Source organism: Cynocephalus volans, chromosome 13 (genome assembly GCF_027409185.1).
Source record: "Cynocephalus volans isolate mCynVol1 chromosome 13, mCynVol1.pri, whole genome shotgun sequence".
In the NCBI taxonomy this organism is placed as follows: domain Eukaryota; kingdom Metazoa; phylum Chordata; class Mammalia; order Dermoptera; family Cynocephalidae; genus Cynocephalus; species Cynocephalus volans.
The window spans coordinates 81854165-81878767 of record NC_084472.1 but is presented as its reverse complement, the minus strand read 5'-3'; positions in this window follow the sequence as shown (position 1 = coordinate 81878767).

Here is a 24603-nt window from a genome sequence, read left to right as displayed (position 1 = left end):
GTGGATGCCATCAGTGACTCACACAGTTTCTATAAGGAGCAGGAGAGGAGACTGACATATAGAAAAGAAAGTGGGATGCCCTTGAGAGATTTGCCGGACTATTTTAGAGAGGTAAGAGAGAGGTGTCTACAAGTTTACAGGTTGGAATTGAGCCAAAGAGAATTATTTTACTATTTTACTATTGATACTCTGTCATATTCCACAGGCTGGGGTGGACTTGAGAAGAGGGAGGGGTGAGTGTATCATCTTATTTGATATTTAATAATGTGAAGAATGTGAAATTATTGGTATAGTTGAGAAAATTAATCATCAGAAAGTGATCCATGAGTCCAAGACTGGAATACATGGCTTCTACGGAACTTCTGTTGAAGAGGCAAAACCTTACCTCTACTCTCAGGATTTTTGGCTGGGCCTGAGAATTAAATTGACATAAGACAGATTAACAGAAGAAAAGCATACAAATTTATATGAGTTTTATGTGACATGGGAGCCTTTATAAGGAAATGAAGACCTGAAGAAGTAGCAAAATCTAAATGCTTTTAATCTAGGTTGAACAAAGAAAGGGAATTGTGGAAAAATAACCAAACTTTTATTTTGGCAAAAGCAGGATAAAAATTATTTTAACAAAAGTCTTTTTTTTACGCAGAATTCTCTTGGCTATGACTGTTGAAGATTTTTTTTTCTCCCGTAGCAAGGAGGGCATCTTTCACATGTAAAGTTTTGACTCCTGCTCTTAGGAAGAAAAGGGGAGATTAGAATCTCCCCTTCTTACATCTTACATTTTTCAAACCTTTAATTCAAAATAATCCTTCCACCAACAATGTATGAGAGTTCCTTTTTCTCTGCAACCTCACCAGCATTTATCATTCAGAGTCTTTTGGATTTTAGCCATCCTAACTGGGGTTAGATGGTATCTCAAAGTGGTTTTGATTTGCATTTCACGGATGCTGAGTGATGTTGAGCATTTTTTCATATGTCTGTTGGCCATTTGTATATCTTCCTTAGAGAAATGCCTACTTAGCTCTTTTGCCCATTTTTTAATTGGGTTGCTTGTTTTTTTCTTGTAAAGTTGTTTGAGTTCCTTATATATTCTGGATATTAATCCTTTATCAGATGTATATTTTGCAAATATTTTCTCCCACTCTGTTGGTTGTCTTTTAACTCTGTTAATTGTTTCTTTTGCTGTGCAGAAGCTTTTTAGTTTGATATAATCCCATTTGTTTATTTTTCCTTTGGTTGCTCGTGCTTTTGGGGTCGTATTCATGAAGTCTGTGCCCAGTCCTATTTCCTGAAGTGTTTCTCCTATGTTTTCTTTAAGAAGTTTTATTGTTTCAGGGTGTATATTTAAATCCTTAATCCATTTTGAGTTGATTTTAGTATATGGTGAGAGGTATGGATCTAGTTTCATTCTCCTGCATATGGATATCCAGTTATCCCAGCACCATTTGCTGAAGAGGCAGTCCCTTCCCCAGTGAATAGGCTTGGTGCCTTTGTCAAAGATCAGATGGAAGTAAGTGTGTGGGTTGATTTCTGGATTCTCTATTCTATTCCATTGGTGAGTGTGTCTGTTTTTATGCCAGTACCATACTGTTTTGGTTATTATAGCTTTGTAGTATAGCTTAAAGTCAGGTAGTGTTATGCCTCCAGCTTTATTTTTTTTGCTCAGCATTGCTTTGGCTATGTGTGGTCTTTTATTGTTCCATATAAATGACTGGATAGTTTTTTCCATTTCTGAGAAAAATGTCTTTGGAATTTTGATGGGGATTGCATTGAATTTGTATATCACTTTGGGTAGTATGGACATTTTCACTATGTTGATTCTTCCAATCCAATAGCATGGGATATCTTTCCATCTTCTTGTATCCTCTCTAATTTCTCTCAGCAGTGGTTTGTAGTTCTCATTATAGAGATATACTTGTTCCCCCAATGTTCATCGCAGCACTCTTTACAATAGCCAAGAGTTGGAACCAGCCCAAATGTCCATCATCAGATGAGTGGATACGGAAAATGTGGTACATCTACACAATGGAATACTACTCAGCTATAAAAACGAATGAAATACTGCCATTTGCAACAACATGGATAGACCTTGAGAGAATTATATTAAGTGAAACAAGTCAGGCACAGAAAGAGAAATACCACATGTTCTCACTTATTGGTGGGAGCTAAAAATTAATACATAAATTCACACAGACACACACACACACACAAAACCGGGGGGGGGGGAGAAGATATAACAACCACAATTACTTGAAGTTGATACAACAAGCAAACAGAAAGGACATTGTTGGGGGGGAGGGGGGAGGGAGAAGGGAGGGAGGTTTTGGTGATGGGGAGCAATAATCAGCCACAATGTATATCGAGAAAAAAAATAAAAATAAAAATAATCCTTCCACCAAAATGTCATATTTTGGGATGTCATATTCTGCTACCTTTCACTTCCAATTTATAGTTTTATTTTGTTTTGTTTTATTGTGACATACTGCTTCAATTTTAGTACAGAGTCATTTAAATGGATTGTATCTTTAACTTTTGCTGTTCCTTTTGAAATAAATCCTAAATGTCTACCAACTTTAGCAACGAAGAAGCAATATATGGTACTGATTTCAGATACTCTAACCTAAATTAAATGTAACTTGGGAAATTCTATGCTCCCTATAATAGATGAAGAATTATCTTATTCAGCTTCACCCACATAGTAAGTAAAAAAACCTTAGAAAGAAAAAGCATATATTTTTAAAATCAATTTTTCTAAATCTAAATTGCAAAAAACTTTTTTTAACCTAGACATTTTCCCTCCTGGCTCTACCTTTAGTTAAATTGTGCCACTTTCTATGCTAAGGACAATCTATTAAAGCTCTATCCTTGAAAGAGTTGACATATTCCAGAAGAAGGAGCAGATCATTTTATTGGTACTTAAATATTTAGTTCAATGCTCCAAAGCCTTGAAGGATTGTCTCAGGAAAATATTAAAACTTGAAACCTAAGGTTTGCTTTGAATATTATTTGTCTACTGGGAAAGAATTTTCTATAAACTCTAAAGATTCTTGAAGTTTAATTTGGTCAAGAAAGACTTATCAACTGCGGTGATGAGGACACCTGATCAACATAGCACACTACAGCCCGGAACTCCTGTGCTCAAGCAATCCTCCAGCCTCAGCCTCCCAAGTAGCTGGGACTACAGGCATGCACCACTGTGCCTGGCAAAAAGCTTTTTCTGTAAAGGGGCACACACATAAATATTTTAGGCTTATTGACCATATGATCTCTGTCGCAACTATTCAACTCTGCTATTGTCACCAAAAAGACACAGATGACACATAACCAATAAGCCTAGCCATTGTTCCAATAAAAGTTTGCTTATGAATTTCAAACAATTTTCACATATTGTGTAATATTACTCTTTTGATTTATATTCTAACAATTAAAAGTGTAAAAACTATCTTTAGCTAACAGACCTACAGAAACAAGTTGCAGACCTGGTGCAGTGCAAGGAACATTACATAAAGCAAGCCACACCTCTGAGTTTGTGCTCTCCACTCTGTTGCTGAGTGAAGTTACCTCCTTGGGCCTTAGTTTTCTCATCTATAAAACGAGGGAGGTGAAAAGCCTTTTTCAGTTTTAACAGCTAATGATTTTACTGAGATTATAACCCCATAGTTGATATTTGAATAACTATTAGTAAGATATGTAATGGTGTTTTGTAGTTTGCAAAGTGTATTTGCATATTATCCTATTTAATTCTCAAATTTTTCTGTAAGATGGTAAAATTTTGCCAAGTTTATTGATAAGGAAGATGAGGAACTGTCTCTTTTAGAAATAATCCTGAGGTCATACGACTAGCTACAACAAACTCTCATCCTGAACCCAGATCATCAGACCATATCAAGTTCTCATCACATTTCTAATACTTTGAGCACATGATCCTTAAAAATGACTCCTTAAAATATTTAACATTCATGTTTTTAATATTTTGATCACCTTGGGAAACTAATTGAAAAGCTTTCAACCAAAATTACTATACTTGTCTTATCTTTACTAAGATACAGACTATAATTCTGAGAAGAAGCTAATGATACCTAAGGAAAGAAAGGGAAAATTAACTGGAATAGGTAATGGAACATCTGTGTCTCTTTTACATATCTTGCAAAATTGAGAAACTGGTAGCTGACACTTACATTTCAAGGTAATAAGCATTGCACTTAATTTTATACCCTCATAAATGCAATACCTATTTTCAATTTGCCTACCAACATAATGGGCTATATTCTTTATGTAAAGATGATATCATCACTAAACAGAAATACCAAGTCTCAAAGAATATTTTACTCAGTTGACTAATGAAAGTCTTTATTTGAGACATTTTCTTTGTCCTTAATGAGTTCTTTGATCTTCAATAAGTTACAAATATTCTGTGGGCCTTGGTTTAGTCACTAAATTTTAAGAACAAAATAAATTAATAAAGAAATTATTTTAATTTTTGGGGGTAAGGATCTAGAACAAATTGAAGGAAAGTAAACCAATATGTCTTAATTTCTTCATGATATGAGGAATGGGATTATCTCACTTCTATCAAATTATGTATGTTCATTCGGAAATTATTTTGAGTGACTATTGTGTGCCAAATACTTTTATAGTCCTTAGGGATATGACACTGAATAAAACACAACTTCTTCTCTTGTGAAATTTATGTTTTGTTGGGGGAAATGGATAAACAAAATACACAAATGAATGTATGATTTTTCTAGGTGATAATAAGGGAAATTAAGTGAAACAAAGTAGAATAAGGGGTAAAGGACTGATACAGGGAGTGCTTGAACAAGAGATCAGAGAGAAGAGCATTTTGAAGGGCCTGAGGCACAGTATGCTTAGCAGGTTCAAGGCATAGCAAAGAGGCCCATATGACAGGAGTAAAGAGGCAAGTAATAGTAAAGGAGTTCAGACAGGTTTCATCCTGCTTGAGGTGGACAGCCTTGAAGTCTTTTCTGTAGAGGAGGGTCATGATCTGACATATTTTAAAAGGATCATTCTGGTTGTGTGTGAAGAATACATTATAAAGGGCAAGACAAGATGCAAGGATAATAAGAAACAATTGCAAACATCCAAATAAAAATATGGTGAGTTGGGAAAGGGTTATAGTGGTGGAAGTAATAAGTGGCAGTCAAACTCTTCTAGACGTATGTCAAAGCACGAGCTGTCAGAGTTTACTGACGGTTTAGCTGTGAAGAGAGAGGGGAACCAAGAACAACTCTGAGAATTTTGGCCTGAGAAACTACAAGATGAATTTGCCTTTCAATAAGACAAGGAGAGGGTGAGTGTACCATATTGGTGGGGCTGGGGGAGTGTGCAAACCAAAGAGTTCCATTTTGGACATGTTAAATTTGCAAAGCCCATTAAATACGCAGATGGATATTAATTAAGCAGTTGGATGTGTGAGATCTGAGTTCGGCAGAGTCTGGAGGTATAATTTGTTATAATGATGAGTCTACCTAAGATGTAGGGGTAGCTAGAGAAAAGATACAAAGGTTAAATCCTGTGGATTCCACAAATGTTGGGAAGGTAAAAAGAAAAGCAAAAGAGAATGAAATAAAACAGCCAAGGAGACAGGAAGAGGACTGAGAGAAAGAAGTATTCTGAATACCAGGTGAAAGAAACATTTTAAGAAGGATATGAGTGATGGCAAATGCTGCTTATAGGTTGAGTAAGATGAGGACTAAAAAAACACTGACCACAGGGTTGGCAATGCAAAAGTCTCTGATAACCTTAATATGAGCTGTTTCAGTGCAGTGATAAACAAGAACCTCATTGGAATTGGTTCAAGAGAAAAGAGGAGTAAAGGAAGTGGAGACCATGAATATAGTTAACATTTTTGAGGAGATTTGCTAAGAAAACAGCAGAGAATTGGGGTAGAAGGTAGAAGGGATTGAGACATCAAGGGAGGGTTTTTCATTGATGGGAGTGATTATAATGGGTAAAGGAAAAATTGTTAATGCAGGAGCAAGGGGTTCAAGAGAGTGAACCTAGAGCAGATGATAGAGAATAGAGTACAATGCATAAGAAAAGAGTTGCCTTAGTAAAGATGACAGACAGTTCAATCATGGTAATAAGAAGGAAGACAATAAGGTACTGATAGAGATTGGTAGAAGTCATGGTGAGAACACGTGAAAGATCTCTTCTAATTGCTTTAATTTTTCAGGGAAATAGGGAGTAAGATCATCCATCAAGAATAATTGGGGAAGAGGCTTGGAAGTTTGGGGGAGATAAGTTGTGAAATAATGGCCTAACATAATGGAAGGACAAAGGAATTACAGATTTGTAACTTGTTTCCTGGCACCCCTGAGTCCATTTGAGATTAGTGGTTGTTAAAAGTCTTTTTAAAAAGTAGTCATGATTGTATACTTTCCTCTAGCTATGGTCAGCTTCCTGGGCACAAGAATATTCAGAGAGTAAGTTGTACTGAAGAGTTGAGGGTTTTCTGGGAAAGCACTATAGAGGTGGCAGGGTCAATGAATTAGAGGTGCCAATGAGGTCAAAGAGTTGTTTGGTGTCATAGACATTCAGAGGAAATGAATGGGAAAGATCAGATGTAGTTTTCAGACAATGAGATACTTGATGTTGAGATTATAGAGAGTGACAAAGATGTTGGCAATGATAAATTCAAGGGTATGACCATGAAAGTGGGTGAGTGAGGAGGTGTGGAGAAACAAATTTCAGGAGATAAAAAACTGAGAGTCCATTTCTCTTAAGTTATACATAGGGTAGTGCCAAGGCTAGAAGAGAGCAATAAGAATCTGTGGAATCTTTGGGTGTCCTAATAATTGTATGAAAACCTACAGAAAATGTTATTATAGGGAGCTCCTCTTCTGTTATGAGAGTAGCAGATTCAGACACTTTAAAACTTGTGGACACTTCCTGGCAGCTATGACAGTGGGAGTAAATCTACAGTAAAATCAGAAAAATGCACTGCATCCTAATTATATGACAATTTTATGCTATTAAGATAGCCCAAAAGATTGTCTACTCTGGCTCACTTACTGACCTTTCTCAGAGAAGAACTATAGCATTCATTGTGGTCATCAAGGACACAGAATCTTGTCAGAAGAGCAATAACTACCATTATGAATACACAAGAAAGAGCAAAACTCACAAGTAGAGCAGATACACAAATGAAAAAGAGAAAGAAACTGCATCTTACCACCACAAAAAAACTCCAAAAACAAACAAACAAAAAACCCAAACAGCAAAGACAAACAATAAAAGGGAAAGAAACAAAAGAAATATAAAACAACCTTAAGAAAACTAATAAAATGGCAGGAGTAAGGCAATACCTTTCAATAACAACCTTGAATGTAAGTGGATTAAATTCACCAATTAAAAAATATAACTGGCTGAATGGATTAAAAAAGTGGACCCAACTATATGCTGCCTGCAAGAAACTCACTTCACCAGTAAAGACACACATAGGCTAATAATGAATGATGGAAAAAGATATTACATGCAAATGGAAACCTAAAATGAGCAGGAATAACTATAGTTATATCAAATAAAATAGACTTTAAACCAAAAACTATAAAAACAAACCAAGAAGCACATTATATAATGATAAAGGGATCAACTCAGCAAGAGAATATAACAATTCTAAATATATATGCACCCAACATAAGAACATCCAGATATATAAAGCAATTATTATTGGATTGAAAGGGACAGATAGACCCCCCCCGATGTAACAATAGTTGGAGAGTTCAACACCCCTTTCTCAGCATTGCATATATCATCAAGACAAAAAAAATTAGCAGAGAAAAATTATATTTAAGCTCTTTAGACCAAATGGACTTGACAGACATTTACAGAACATGTCATCCAACAACTGCAGAATATACATTCCTCTCATCTGCACATGGATTATTATCCAGGATAGACCACATGTTAGGTCATAAATCAAGTCTCAACAAATTTAAAACTATTGAAATCATATAAAGTATATTTTCAGACCACAATGGAATAAAACTAGAAGTCAATAACAAGCAAAACTTTGGAAACTATAGAAATACATGGAAATTAAACAATATGCTCCTGGAAGACCAATGGGTCATACAAGAAATAAAGCAGAAAATTTTTAAAAAATTTTTTTGAAAAAAGGAAAGTAAAAACACATCATACCAAAACCTATGGGATACTGCAAAAACAGTACTAAGAGGGAAATTTATGGCAATAAATATTTATATCAAAAAAGTTGAAAGATCTCAAGTAAATAACCCAACATTACACCTCAAGGAACCAGAAAAACAAGAACAATTCAATCCCCAAATTAGTAGGTGGAAAGAAATAGTAAAGATCAGAGCAGAACTAAATGAAATACAGACCAAAAAAACAAAAAAATTGTACAAAAGTTCGATGAAACATAAAGTTGGTTTTTTGAGAAGATAAAATTGACAAACCATTATCTAGACTAACCAAGAAAAGAAGACAGAAGACCCAAATAACAAAAATCAAAAATGAAAAAAGAGATATTACAACTAATTCCACAGAAATACAAAGAATTATAAGAGACTATTATGAACAAATATATGGCAACAAATTTGAAAATTTATAGGAAATGGATAAATCTGGGCACATACAACCTACCAACTGAACCAAGAAGAAATAGAAAACCTGAACAGATGAATAATGAGCAACAAGGCTGAATCGGTAATCAACAATCTCTCAACAAAGAAAAGCCCAGGACTGAAAAACTTCACAGCTGAATTCTACCAAACTTCTAAAGAACATTTTTTACCAATTCTTTTCAAATGATTTGAAGAAATGAAAGCAGAGAGTATTCTCCCAAACTCATTCTGTAAGGCCAGCATCACCCTGATACCAAAACTAGACAAAGTCACAATAAAGAAAGAAAACTACAGGCCAATATTCTTGATGAACATAGATGCAAAAATTCTCAACAAAGTACTAGCAAACAGAATCCAATGGTACATCAAAAAGATTATTCACCATGATCAAGTGGGATTCACCCCAGCAATGCAAGGATGGTTCAACACATGCAAATCAGTAAATGTGAAACACCACATCAACAAAATGAAGACCAAAAACCATGTGATCATCTCAATAGATGCAGAAAATCTTTTGATGAAATTCAACATCCCATCATGATAAAAACTCTCAGAAAAATAAGTATAGAAGGAAGGTATCTCAACACAATAAAAGCTATATATGACAAACACACAGCTAACGTTATCCTTAACAGAGAAAAGTTGAAAGATTTTCCTTTAAGAACAGGAACAAGACAAGTACGCCCGTGCTTACCACTCCTACCTAACATAGTACTGGAAGTTCTAGCCAGAGCAATTGGGCAGGAGAAAAGAACAAAGTGCAGCCAAACCGGAAAAGATGAAGTCAAATTATGTATGTACTTATGTAGAGAGAGAGAGAAAAAAAAAGAGAGACCCCATTAAAATGGTTAATATATATATACACACACACCCAAGTGTACTTCAAAGAGTTTGTGGAAAATGGAATTAAAAGATAATATAAATCTTTCCACGAATTTTTTGAAGACCTCTCATGTACGTATACATATGTGTTTGTACGTATTTATGTGTGTGTGTATGTGTGTATAGCCAAATTTGCTCTCCAGTGAGACTGTAGCACTAACAAAATCTCATCAGCAATATATAGGGAATGTCTCTTCACTATTTTGATATACCCTTACCAGCAACAAATATTAAATTTAAAAGATACCTTATGATTTTAAGAACTTAAAATATACATATATATATGTTGAGTGGAAAGTTAGAGGATGTCAATAATTATATATCCATTAGAAAGTAATAAAGTTATAGGAGAAAGCAAAATATTAGTGTCCATTTGGGTAAAGCTAAAAGAAGGGAGAAACAGACAATAAAACTGACACAGTATTAACATATAACAGTGATGGGAAACTCCGTCCATTAAAAGAGCTGACAAAGACTCATTAGCTCAAAGTAGAACATCTGTCAAAGTATGATCTTGCTGATATTTTTATTGATCTGAAATCGGAAGCATGGAAGGAGATGGCCACACCAGAATTAATTTCAAACAACAGGGAGAAATACATTGGCTATGAAAAAATTATCATGAGAAAAAAATAGGTAAGTCATTTCAGAGGAATGGGGAAAGCTTCCTTTGTATAATTATTTGAGGCAGACCTGGAATATAAAGGAAAGGATTTGATTCTAACTTCTGGGTCTCTCTTAAGAAAATGGATTAAGAGAGTCTGAAAGCTTTAAAAATGTAATTATCTAGGCCATAATTAATTATTCCAATGAGGTAGAAGATTGAGGGTAAATGAAGAAATAAATGAGTGTTTCTAAAGTGTTCTCAGAGAATTAAGATGTGTACAACAGCAGAAAGAATGAACACACAGCCAAGGATAGATGTAAGATGCTGACTTGGATGAATTATGAAGGTGAGATCCTCTAGTCAGCTAAAGGCTTAGACCAATAAATGGTTAAGGAAAAACCAAACAAACAAGAAAGGGTTAGGCCCTGTTTGAGATAGATGTTTGAATGTTAATGGATAGTGGAAAGAAACAAAAACACCTCCTAGATTTTTATTTTATTCACTTGTTCTCTCACCTCGATAATGACATTCAGATTAAAAAGAACAAAATATTTAGAAAAAAGAATCAGTTTATTCAAGCAATTCATGTTAAAAGCATTAGGTTGAGAGGTGCTGGGGAACAGGATATTGCAAAGTGCCAAGTGTTACCCACAGATTACTTACCAACTAGAAAGGGGAAAATAAACATTTATATTGAAGAGATCTGGTGGTCCTACCTTCACAAAGAGGCCAATCTTTGCCTTGTTGGACATCCTGATATTACATGTCTCTTTCTTTATATAATATGATTTGACATAAATTATTCTTATCAACAGTGTTTAACCTAAATCCAAATAAGCTTTTAGACCTAATTTCCAATTAACAAAAAATCCTAGTGTTAGATAATCAGATATACCTGAAATTTAGGATATTCTACCAAAAAAAGTCCTGATATCCCCCAAAATTATTGTCACAAAGGATTTTAAAAGGGAGAGGGGTATTCTAGATTAAATGAGACATAACAACCAAAAGTAATACATAAACTTTAATTGGATACTTGTTCATAGAATAACCTTAGATGCAAGATGGCAGAGTAGGAAACTCTAGGAGTCATTCCCTCCACTGAAGCAACCATTCAGCTGAAAAGACCAATTAGAGTCAATTAGTTTGGAACTCTAAAACCTAATTGGACACTTACAGAAATCAGGACAGTCCTTGATGAAAAGAAAAGCTGCTAAATTTTCCTAAAAGTGGGCTTCATGTGTAAACCAATTGCCACACTCCCTTCCTCAGCCCCACTACAGATATGGGAATATGGGGATAGCAACTCATGTTCCTGGAGTTGTCTGGTGCCAGGGTGAGCAATGGGTATCTTGTCCTCTAAAAATTTTGTGTAATGTGTTTTGGATGGTAAGGTAGTGCCCTAAAGAACCAGTGTACATGCTTGCTTTGGTTTCAGTTCTCTCAGCAGCAATGGCTTTGACTGAAAGATTTAGAGACAAACCCTGTTTTCCCCCATATTGGAGCCAGACATTTAATAAAGTCTTTGTCAGCTTACTGGCTGACTGAAGAGATGGAACAGAAACTTAATGACCACACACAACAAGGAATATACACTTTGCAAAAATATTTGAAAAAGTCATAAATGTATGGTTTCAAACCTCAAAAAGCAAAAGTCAGTAATTGCTGAGGAATCAGATTTCCAAAGTTACCACATAATAACACTCAGAATGTCAGGTTCTCAACAACAACAACAAAAAATACCTATAAAACATATGAAGAAACAGGAAAGGATAGCCTGTTCACGGGAAAAAGAAATTTGATAAAAACTATCCCTGAGAAAGCCCAGATACTGGAAATACTAGTCAAAGATATTAAATCAACTGTCTTGAATATGCTCAATGAGCCACAAAAAAAAAAAAAATATCACTGACATAGAGCTAAATAAAATCAAGGAAACAAAATGAATAAACCAAATGAAAACATCAATAAAAAAGCTATAAATGATAAAAAGGAACCACACAGAAATTCCAGAGCTGAAAAGGATGGTAACTTAAAGAGAAAATTCACTGAGAGATTCAACAGCAGATTTGAGCAGGCCGATGAATAAAACGTGTTTTATATATATATATATATATATATATATATATATATAGTGTGTGTGTGTGTGTGTGTGTGTGTGTGTGTGTGTGTGTGTATTATTCAGGCATGAAAAGAAAAAGAGCTCTGATACATACTATGACTGGAAGAACCTTGAAAAATTATGCTAAGCGAAAACAGGCAGACACCAAAGGACAAATATTGCATGATTCCCCATATATGAGGTATCCGGAATAGGTAAATTCTTAGAATCAGGAAGTAGAATAGAGGAAACCAGGGATGTGGGGAGGGAGAAATGCAAAGTTTCTGCTTAAGTGGTTTGGAGTTCTGTTCAGGATGATGAAAAGGTTCTGGAAATATATAGTGGTGATGGTCGAACAACATTGTGAATGTACTTAATACCAATAAATTGTACACTTTAAAATGGTTAAAATAGAAAATTTTGCATTGTGTATATTTTGTCACAATAGAAAATAAAAACAAGTAATTTTAAAAATATTATGGAATGATATTTTTGATATTTTTGAAAATTGACTACATATTAGGGCATATTAAAGAATTCTGATACTATTCTTAGTATAATCATTATAATTTAGTCAAGAAGGAAAATGACCTTAATTGTGAAGAGTAATGAGCTTCCAACTTACTTTCAAATGGTTCAAGCAAAAACACATACATACATATGTACACAAACAGAGATATAAAGACAAATCAAATATAGAAAAATGTGAACACCCATGAAATATAGGTAGTGGGTCTATCTGAAGGTTTCATAATAAAAAGTCAGAGAAAAATAAGTGAAATCCAAAATAAATAAAATAATACTATGCAACTTATTTATTAAACTTATCAAGTCCTCTCATTCAAATGGATTAGAACTTAATATGTTCACAGAACAACTAGTGTTCTTTGAAGAATCAAGGAAAATGGCAAGGAAAGATAAAACTTGGGATGTGTAGTTTCATTTGCCCAAAAATGAGGGGGTGAAGGAGGAGTTAATGTCTATAAATCATGTACTAGCAAGCTGGATATTGATCTTAGTCACGTCACAAAATGAATGACAAAGGGTAAAATAGAAGTACTTTAAAGAGGAAGTGATGATGACCAGGACTCAACAAGATTTACCAAAAAGAGTTGTGTTAAATCAATCATTTTTCATTTTTTACAGATTAATAGATTATGAAGTTGATCAAAGGGGTTCCGTAGGCATACTATGTTTGAATTTAAGTAGGAAATTTGATAAGATTTATCATTCTAATTTTGTTGTGCAGAGGGTGGTAAACTACACTATGAGAGCTAAATCCAGCCTGCCACCTGTTTTTGAAAATAAATTTTATTGGAACACTACATGTTCATTTATTTACATATTGTTTATGACTACCTTTTTGCTATAACAGTAGAGTTGAGTAGTTGCAACAGAGACTAAAATATTTACCATTTGGCCCTTTATGGAAAAATTCACCCATCCCTGTTGTAGCCAAATAGGAAAAAGATAGTATACACTTAAGTGTCTCAATAATTAATTTGCCATAAAATGTATACCTTTTTGATAATGATAGCATCTCAAATGAAAATATATCATTTATATCATGGAAATCAGTATTTAATGCTGTACAAGATGACATGTCTATCAATCATTTTGGAAGATGTATTACAGTAGGAAAATTTATCAAAATTGTAGTTATGATAAATCTGTAAGTGATAAAAAAGTAAATTGATTCAGAAAACAAGGAAAAAGACGCACAAGTTCATTAATAAACAAGAAAATGAAAATCTAAGATATTTAAAAACCACAAATTGGCAAAATTTAAAAGCCTAAAAATGCACAATACTGGCAAGGATATAAATCAATAGAAACTTATAAAGTAAAGTGAGAGTCTAAATTGTTATGAACATTCTGGCAAACAATTTTTCTCTAGTAAAATTAAAGATGTGCATGCCCTAAGTCACAACAATTCCACACCTTAGAAAACCTTACAAAAACTTGTAACCACAATATTTGTCCAAGAATATTCACAGTAACATTGTCCATAAGAATACACAGAGAATAGAAGTCAAGGACAGAGTCTTGGGATACTCTAGCATTGAGAAATCCAACAGAAGAGGAGGTGCCAGTAAAGGAATCTATCTATTAAGGAATATTTTATGAATTAAAAGAAAAATAGGAGTAAAATATGTCATGGAATTGTAAAGAAACAAAGAATTTCAAGCAGGAAAAAGTGAACAGTTATGTCGAATGATCCTGAGAAGACTGGTAAGATGAAAATAGAGTTCAATCAACAGGACTTTGCAAGACGGCAGTCATTGGTTACCTTAATATAAGCCTTTTCAGCAGAGGGGTTAGATCAATTGACCAAAGGTAATGGCTTGAGGTGAGACTAGAAAGGAAAGTGGAAAAGTAGAGATAACAAATATAAATAACTTTTAAGCATTCACCTACACACATGAACGAAGAGTTGGGAGAGGACTTTTTTTTTTGCATATTGGTTATTTATTTATTTATTTATTTTTGGTTGAGTGATCTTGAAGAATGTTAGCATACTAGTGGAAATGAAAATGTTTCATTAGGGACAGAGAAATCGATGCTGGAGCATAGAAAAGGAATAAATGTAGCAGCAAAATCCACATAAACCAAGAGAGAAGGGGATGCACAGCGTGAATAAAGAAGTAAATATAAATACCAATTGCACCAAGAAGGAATGCACAGTATGAGGTAAGAGGCATATTAGGGTACTTCAAAAAGTTCATGGAAAGATTCATATTATCTTTCAATTCTATTTTTTCCACAAACGTTTTGAAGTACTCTCATATGTATTTTGGTGGATTTGATAATCGGAAGATGGGGTACCTTTTTTACTGCATTTACTTTGTAAATAAGCATAAATGTAGGTCATTAGTTGAAAATGGGGAAAGAGGGTTGAAGAAATTGAATATAAGAAGAGGGAAAAGGAGTTTTGTGAAATAATTAGCTCAGAGAATGGGAAAGCTAATTTAGTAGGTAAATATAATGATATTGTTCACTGCCTATTTGAAATTTTTCATCACATATTTAAGTTAAGACATGGCAGTGCAGATATGTAATTTCCTTTCAGCATCCTTTCTTTCAACAAACAACTACTGATAATTACCTCCCATGTTCCAGTCACTATTGTGAGTCCTGGAAATACAACAATGAACAAAACAGATAATAATCCTTGTTCTCATGGAGCTCTTATTTCAGTGGAAAAAGAAACAACAAGCAAAATTAAACTATATAGTATATAAGAAGTGTATAAGTGCTAAAGAGAAAAAGTAAGGCAGGGTAGGGGATACAAAGCATTTCTGGGGTGAAGATCATGCATATAATTATAAGTAGGGAAAGCAGCACAGTCCTCACTTAGTGTATTTGAGCAGAGACTCGAAGGTGAGAAAGCCACATGGATAGCGAGGAAGTGTATACAGTCCTGGAAGAGGGCAAATCCAGCATAAATATCATGGGAGTAGGAATAAGTCTAGTGTGTTTAAGGAACAATGCAGAGGTCAGTGTAGCAGAAGCAGAGCAAGTAAAACGACAATTAGGAAAAGATGAGTGACTTCAGTGCTGGAGCAGCATACACAAATCTTTAACCAGGTACTTTGGTGACAAGAAGTGAGTGGCAGATGGAAACGAGTTAAATACTGAGCCTTGGAATCTGAGCATGTAAGGACCAGGGTGATAACATCATGGAACTGAGATACAGTAAAACAGCGGTTGGAACAAAGAATTGGAGACGCCTGTAGGGTTGAAGTATAGCTTGGTTGGTGTATCAGAATAAATGAATGGGAAGGATAAGAATTAACAGACAAGTAGTAGAATGTTTAAAATTGAGAGTTTGGAGGTGGTGCAGTTAGTGTTGACAATGTCTGCAAAAGAACCATGGAAATGAGTCATTAACATGAGGTGTAGGAAAAGATTGTTAGAGCTGAGGAATTCAGGTACTAAAAAGGTAGGAAGAATAATATGTATGGATGTTGACAATATCGAGGACAATGACAGGAGGAGTTGATGAAGAAAAGGAGTGAGCTGGATGTTAAAGTTATAAAAGAGTATGAAGTTATAAAAGATTTATTGTTTTTTATAAGAAGATGTATAAAAAGCATTTATAAAATTATAAACGGCAGTGTCAGAGACGTTCCACTTCTGGCCTTGATGGAGTAACACGTACCTGACTAGCCTTCCTGCCATAAGGAATTTTGAAACTAGACAAGATACCTGAGGCAACTGGGTTCAAGCATTGGACGACAGGCATGCAAAACTGAAATTGCGGCGAAAAGGGAAATCCATGAGGTAAGTCTCACAATTACCCCTGCTCTTTGACTGAGGACAGTTTCTCAACCAGGTAGTTTGGTGACAAGAACAATGAAAACAGCAGCAGATGGAAGTGGGTTAAGTACTGAGCCATGGAATTAAGCATGTAAGGAGCAGGGACTCCAGAGCAAGAAGATCACAGTGGTCCCACAGAACTGAGAAGGCAAAGATGCATGTTTGGGACTGCTAAACCAGCTTGAATTTACAGAAAAGTGCACTAGAGAGGACAGGGCTGCACAGAGGAGCTCCTCAGAAGTCTGTGGAGGCGGATGGGAGGAGGGGGTTCCCTGTAGGTCTTTGGCCAAGAGCTGGGTTGCACATACACAAAGCAAGTATATGCAAGACTTGTGGCTTCTGTAGAGTTGAAAATGGAACAAAGATACCAAAGATTGAGCATGGCTGAGAATGTTGGAGTTGTGGCCAGCCAGAGAGAGAGACTTTGTTAATGCCACAGGCATCCAGCTAAAAAAAAGAAAAAGAAAAAAAAAATCCATGCCACTTAGAAATAAGAACCATGCTTAAGAGCAAAACCTACTCTAGACTGCTGTAACAATACCTAAAACCACACATTGACAATATCAGCAGGGGAGACAGAGGCTGGGTCATGTCAAGGTAGTGGGGCTTAAGGCATTCCACACCTCTGCCCTTAAATACTACAAAATCAAGCCTAAAACAGAAGTTTAAGGTGATGAGCCCAGTAACTGAACTGTTTATAGAAACAAAACTAACATTTCAAAGGTAAATAACAAAACTCAGTCTTGACAACATATCATTTAAAGTGTTCAATATATCATCAAAAATTCCCAAGAAGGAAAGGAAACAGAAAAGTATGACTTATAGTTTGGAAAAACAGCAATCAATAGAAGCCAATCCTGAGATGGTTCAGATGTTGTATTTATCAGACAGACTTCAAAGCAGTTTTTATAAATATGCTGAAAGACACAAAGTCAAATATAATCTTAATGAATGAACAGGTATCTCAGGAGGGAAATGGAAACTATTAAAAGAAAGAAAAGAACCAAGTGGAAATTCTAGAACTGAAAAGTACAATAACTGAAATGAAAAAAATTCTGAATGGGCTTAATAGCAGAAGCCCATGGTCATGGTGACGACAGAAGATAGGATCGGCAAACTTGAAGATGAATAATCAGGAAAACAGAAAAAATAAATGAAGAAAAATGAAAATACCCTCACTGATCTGTGGGACAATATCACACTGTCTAACGTATGGGTAATTGAAATTCCAGAGGGAGAGAAGAATGAACATGGAGAAGAAAAAGCTATTTAAAGAAATAATAATCAAGACTTTCCAAATTTGACCCCCAAAATGTGATTTACCAAAATAAGAAGTTCAGTAAAACCCAAGCAAGAAAAGTACAAAGAAAACCACACCTACGCACACTACTGTCAAGAGGCTAAAAGCAAAATGTAGAGATATCTCAAAAGCATCCAGACAGGATGGGGAGGGGAGGAACAAATAGCAGCACAGGAATTTAAATGATGGGTGACTTCTCATCAGAAACAATGGAAGACAGAAGACAATGTAATATCATTACTGTGTTAAAAATGAAAACTGTCAACCTCAAATTCTGGATCAAGCAAAAATACCTTCATATGCAGGGTAAAATAAAATACAGATAAGCAAAAGTTGGGAGAATCTATTGCCAGCTCTCCTCCACTGCATGATATGCCAAAAGATGTTTTTCAGGCTGAGGGGAGATGATACTAGATGGACTGGGTCTAGATGCTAGAGAAAGGACTGATGGTCACACGAAATGGTAAATAAATGAGTAAACACAAAAGATTACTTTTTTCCTTCTTCAGTTTTTTGAAGGACACAACTGTTTACAACAAAGGCACCATCTGGAAGGTAGCAAGATCATGGATGATAAAGATTGATGACATTAGTGTCAAAGAAACTGGGTTTGAAAGAGGAAGGGAAAAAATGACTTGGGATCAGCAACAGGGGAAAAGAAAAGTAGCTCTCTATCTATTTTTCCAATAAAAAGATTTATTGGTGGAGGTGGGTGTTTTCATGAATGTTATAAAAACATTATTATATTATAAGGCACCAAGTAAATATAGCAAAGTCCCAAATTTACAACTGATACAGGCTTCATCACCAAATACAATTCAATAAAACTAGAAACATATATAATACATAATCAACAAAATCCTAACCTTAGATATTTAAATGACATAGGATTAGAGAAAATAGACATGAAAATTATGAACTTTTAAAGTAAATTTTATATAATATAGTATGGGAATTGTTATTTTACTTAAATTTGGAAAGAATTTAACTTAAATTCACTAGCCATAGAGTCATTTTTTATGACTTTTCCCACCTAAATTTTCCAATTTATTTTATGGTTATCATTTTGCGCACATTGTTTCTTTGTCTTTAGTCAATGTTAGTAATTTATATTTTTTCTCTAAAATCTATTATCTATTGAATCAAGATTTTAAATGGATTACACTCAACTTCATGGCACCTTCTTTCAAATTTTGTTTTATTTCTGGTTTTCTCCTTTTTGCTTTTCTATTAGATATTCCTATTTACTTTTTCACAAACTTGCTTCTTATTTAGATATCCTTGATTTGCTTTTTCAAAGACTTTGATATTAAATTGAAATAAATTCTGCTTAGAAAGAACCTTCCAATTTTTTCATTTTTTTCTTTAATATTTTCCTTCTTGTGATTTTGAGATGTTTTTGTTTTGTTCTTTCTTTGCAGTTTTTTATTCCAATGTTTACTTCATTTACTTTGTTCTCATTTACTATTAAATGCACTTACGGTGATAAATTTGCTTCTTAACAAAGCTATGGCAATATTTCATCCATTTTCAGGTATACCCCAGAAATATTGTGGGTTCTGTTAAAGACCACTGCAACAAAGTATTGCTATGAAATGAGTCAGTTCTACTGGATTTCTTGAGGACTATGACTTTTGAATTATGATTTTCCTTTCTTAAGATCCTTCTTGGTGATTTCCACATCCATGTGAATGACCCAAAACCTCAGTGTCAAACTTCCTTGGCCTCTACATTGGCTCCCATTATTTCCATGCTCCTCACACATCACATAGTAAACCATGTCTTCTTCAGCACCTCCATCTACAATGCCATGTCCTGAAATTACATCCTTTAAAAATGACTTCTTCTACTTCTAATTCTTGCACCTTGTTCTTGCTAAAGTTGCTCTTGAACCTCCCATGACCTTAAGCTCTTTAATGCTTTCCTATTCTCTCAAGAGATCAATCTCTGCTTTCCATTCCATTCTTCATTCACTCTAGAAAACACAGCCCATTATTTCAAGTATACACTCAAGCAATATTATTTTGCTCTTGAATGAGCCATTATCTTTTGATATGATCAAATAAAAATTTCATCATGTTATTTATCTAAATGAAATGTCTTTCTTCTTCACCTGACAAACAGCAATTTTAAGTTTAACCAACTCAAGAAAAGTATTATTTGACTATATGAACAAGATTTTTTTAAAAGCTTGGTTTTAACTAAATTTTTTAATACATCATAATTTTTATCAAGCAATAGTTTTATGGGTTAAATATCAAGAAAACCAATATGTGACTAATTTTTTCCTTAAAATACATTAGAGATGTAAAATCATAGCTAACAATTAATATTCAGTGTTAATGGGTTAACTTAAAATGTTTTAAAATTTTTAATTTAAAAAATGCAATCATGCAGATTTAAATATTTTTCTAATTTTTCTCTCAGTTTTCACATTCTTTGGGGGGGAAGGGGATACAAACTTGTATTTTAATACATGTATACAATATTAATGATCAAATCAGGGTGGTTAGCAAATTTATCATCACAATTAACTAAATCTTGACTAGTGAGTCTAAGATGTCAAAAGAAAAGATTAAAATGAATTTTATGTTGCCTTTTTATTTGTTTTTCTTGAGAATTCATACTTATTCTAGAGAATTTCTTGAGAATTCTTAATTATTCTTGAGAATTTTGTAGGGGTGATGTAATATATTTAACTGTAAATATTGTCTGGCATTCTCCACTTTTTTAATATAAAGAAATAATAAATCAGAATAATCACAGAATTAAAATCAAAGACTTTAAGACACGATAAGAAACTTACCCTTGTGGTTGGATGGATTAATCTCGGATATTAAAATTAAAACAACTAATTAGACTCTAAAATAAAAGTGTCAGCTTTTATCAGTGTTTATTGGGCACATCCTTAGGTTGAGTACAGCAATTAAATCTTAATCTTGGCATATTTGTAGGTTATATTTTATGTTATTCACATAAATTTATGGCATCAGTGCTTTTTGGCTAGTGGAGGAAAATGTGTATGAATATATTGTATCCCATAGGGTACAGATTATACTGGAAATTAAAATAAAGGATTGAATTTTCCCCTTTGGTCGGGGGTATCTGAAAATTAGATCATATATACAGAGTATTAGGTCATATGAGTGAGCCTAATTTAAAGATTACTGAAAACTAATAAGGCTCTGCTTTTGGTAACTGCACAGAAACAATGAAACAAATTCTTCTAAAAGGATTTGATAAATTAATTAAAGGTGACTTGAGGATTACAAAAATCTCAAGACTGCTAAATTTCACAAACAGCTTAAAACAAAATATAATTTAAGTTTTATAAAGCTTTAGCAATAACAGTTTTCAGCATGGTTTTGATCAAAGATACCACTGTTTCTTCAGTTAAGTAATCCAAATTAAGAAATGACTCCCTGTAAACCTTGCATTGCCTTTCATGTATGCTTACTGTAATCTGCATTTGATCCATGGATTGTATATAATGTTACAGCAGCCAAAGATGAAGATGTAGCTTATTTTTTGCTCTGCAGAAAAAATGTGAAATTTGATCTCTAGAGTTATGACTCATCAATTTGCCTCTATAGGGGCATATAAACTAATAACAACAGAAGTAGTATAGCAGGTGTGCATCTTTCAGGGTGACTAGGCCAAGTTAATCTCTGCATCAGTTTTTTCATATGTAAAATCACAGTTAGCTTATAAATTGTGCATATTTAATGAGTTAATACATTGTAAAGTGTTCAGATCAATACCCAGCATGTAGAAAAGTGCTCTATAGATCTTAGCTAAAAGAAATGACATAGGCTCAAGGACAAATATGTCACATCACACACATGGGACCTTAGCTTCATTGTTAGGAACAACTGCTCTTAAAACAGTCCAGGTTCAAATGCTGACACTGCCATTTACTGGCTATGTGACCTTGAACATGACATTCAATCTTTCTAAGCCTCATTTTTCTCATGTGTAAATGGTATTTACTTCATAGGATTGTGGTGGTGATTAACTGAGAAAATACCTGTACAGTGCCTTGTATGGAACTTGGAACATAATAATTTCTCAATGAATAATAGTATGAGTGGTAGTACTATTGTTATCACCAATGTATCAGAAAGAAATCATCAGCCTGATCAATTGCTTTTAATATGGCAGCCACTGAACATTTCTAAGCTCTAAACTGGTTAAGTCTTCCTTAAGTTTTATGTAAGTTACATACTCATAAGGCATAGTAAACAGGACCTGAAAATAAGACACTAGAAAATTGATCTTGCTGTAGAAGTAAGGGGATATGATTACTAAGAGGATTACTAAGAAATTATTACATATAATAACAAGATTTGGGTCACAGTGATAGTACTTATAAGAAAAAAGATGCCCACAAATCTGTCTGGCAGGAGGAAAATTGTAAAGTTGTAACAGAACATAAATGTGTAGGTTTCTTGTAATAGGGCTTTCATTTTCTCCACTTTGAACAGGAAGTACAAACATATACTGTAACTATATATTCACTTTACAATAATTAGACAAATAAATTAATTCAGTCAAAGAAATAATGGACTTTATGAAGAATAATCAGTCACTCCAATCATTTAACAGGCCATTTCAGTAAAAATTGCTTAAAAAAATTGCTTAAGCAATTTTTCTACCCCAATAATATCATAGTCACACATGTAAATGCATAGTGTACATATGTATTAGATTTAATATGTTTGATATTTAAAGCACATAAATTTAGACTTCTAATTTTGTCCATTTCAGTGAGAAATCTAACCCATCAATAATTTTAAAAGTTATTCTATGATACACCAAGATTTTTGAACCACAGAATTGTATGAATCATGGTCTTTAAAAACAGTAGCACTACACTGACTGCCAAAAAGTTCATGTTGTGATACATACCCGTAGGGAAAGAGTTGGAACAGCTTTCCACAGTTATACTAACCTATTGAATTCAGTCACAGTTGTTAAACCAACAATTTAGCTTTACATTAGACATGGGACATGGGGGAGGTACTTGGAAAGACTAAGTTACTTTTCAGGATTATTACAAGAAGGAGCCTGAGCTAAGCAGAAAGTAAAGAAAAGTGCACAGGACCCATTTAAATTATAAAAATCATTTAATTACATGAAATAGTTAATTAACTTTGCCTTTTCTTCATATCTTTTTTTCCCTTCCATAATACTTTGTACACTAACTTGTACCTATAGTACTCTCAAAAATATTTGAAAAAATGTTATACCAAGAATTGCATTTTTGTGCACTCAGAGCAAGTCCACTTAAAGAATTATATGGAATATATTTTTAATGTATTTCAATATGGGAAAAGATAAAAGTCCAAACAGACCCAAACATGGAAGTTCCTCCAGATACTATCTGAATTTGGGGATTCAAATAAACAGAAGTGGTGCACTAAGAAGATATACTGAGGCAGCAAAAACATGGCACACTTTCTTCATAGTTACTGGATCAAAGGAGATGTAATCTCCATATCAGCCAAAGGCTTTTTTCTTTCCCTGCTAGTGCAAGTTTGGCTTCCAGACTACAACCAAGACTCTCAACATTTAGAATTAAATAGTTCCCATACACATGAGCTGCACATCATTAAAGTTATCTTCCATTATTAATGACAAATGATCACATTAGTAAGAAACCTCCTAATACTCCTATTTTCCTATTTAAAGTTTGCCAATCTACCTCTCCTCCATCTCTTACACAATGAAAACCAAATTCTTTAGCTGGGTATGTATGGCCCCCCACAGTTCGGCCCACATTTTCCAAGACTCCCTAACATTCACTCTAGTCCCAATCTCCTTTCAATATTACCTGTCCCTTCTTCCGACACTTTGCCTATTGTTCCCTCTGTCTGAAATTGCTTTGTCTACCCATGCTTCCTTCAAGTTCAACTTACCCATTGCTGCTGATGTGAAAGCTTTCCTTACCTGCCTGTCTTGTCTCCCTTTTATGGTATAGTCACTAATAATAATTGTTCTAATGATGTACTGAGCTGTTACAATGTGTTGTGAAATGTGCTTTTTCTTAGAAGGAAGAATAGGATAGTGGCTACAATTAGGGATGCTGGAGTCAAACTACTTGGGTTGTCATCTTGGCTTCATGATTCACTAGCTGTGTAAACTTGGTCCCTTTACCTCTCTATGCTTTGAGTTTCTTCCTCTGTACTATGGACCTAATAATAGTACTTCATAAGGTTGCTGTAATATATACAAATGCTTGGCACATGGTAAGAACTACATTTATACATATGTTTCCTCATCACAATCCATTTCATAGAAATTAAGCCTTATGATTAAGTAACTTAAGCTAGTTTAGGTGGTAAAACTGGGAATTAAACAAAGGGATATTTAAATCCAAAGTCCATCCATTTAACCATTGCATTATCCTGCCTCCAGGAATTGGTTAAATCTCTTCAAATTCTAAAGTCTCTTAAACATTTCTTTATTAACACTTACATATACCATCATAATTGTCTCCTTAAATATTGAGCATGTTGAGGATGGGATCTATACTTTATCTCTATAGTAGTAGTCATATGTGGATTGCCCAGCCCCAAGCACAATGTCTGGAACTATTCATGCTCAATAATTATGTGCTGAACAAATGACTGAATTGCTATTAAGGATATAGAAGCAATATCTAAGAAGATTCTCTTTGTATACCAGAGTCTCAAAAACAGTAATTTATTGGAAAGCTGGAAATGTTACAAAGATGGGACTGATATTAGAGACAGGATATCTGGCTCCTAAATAACATCATTCA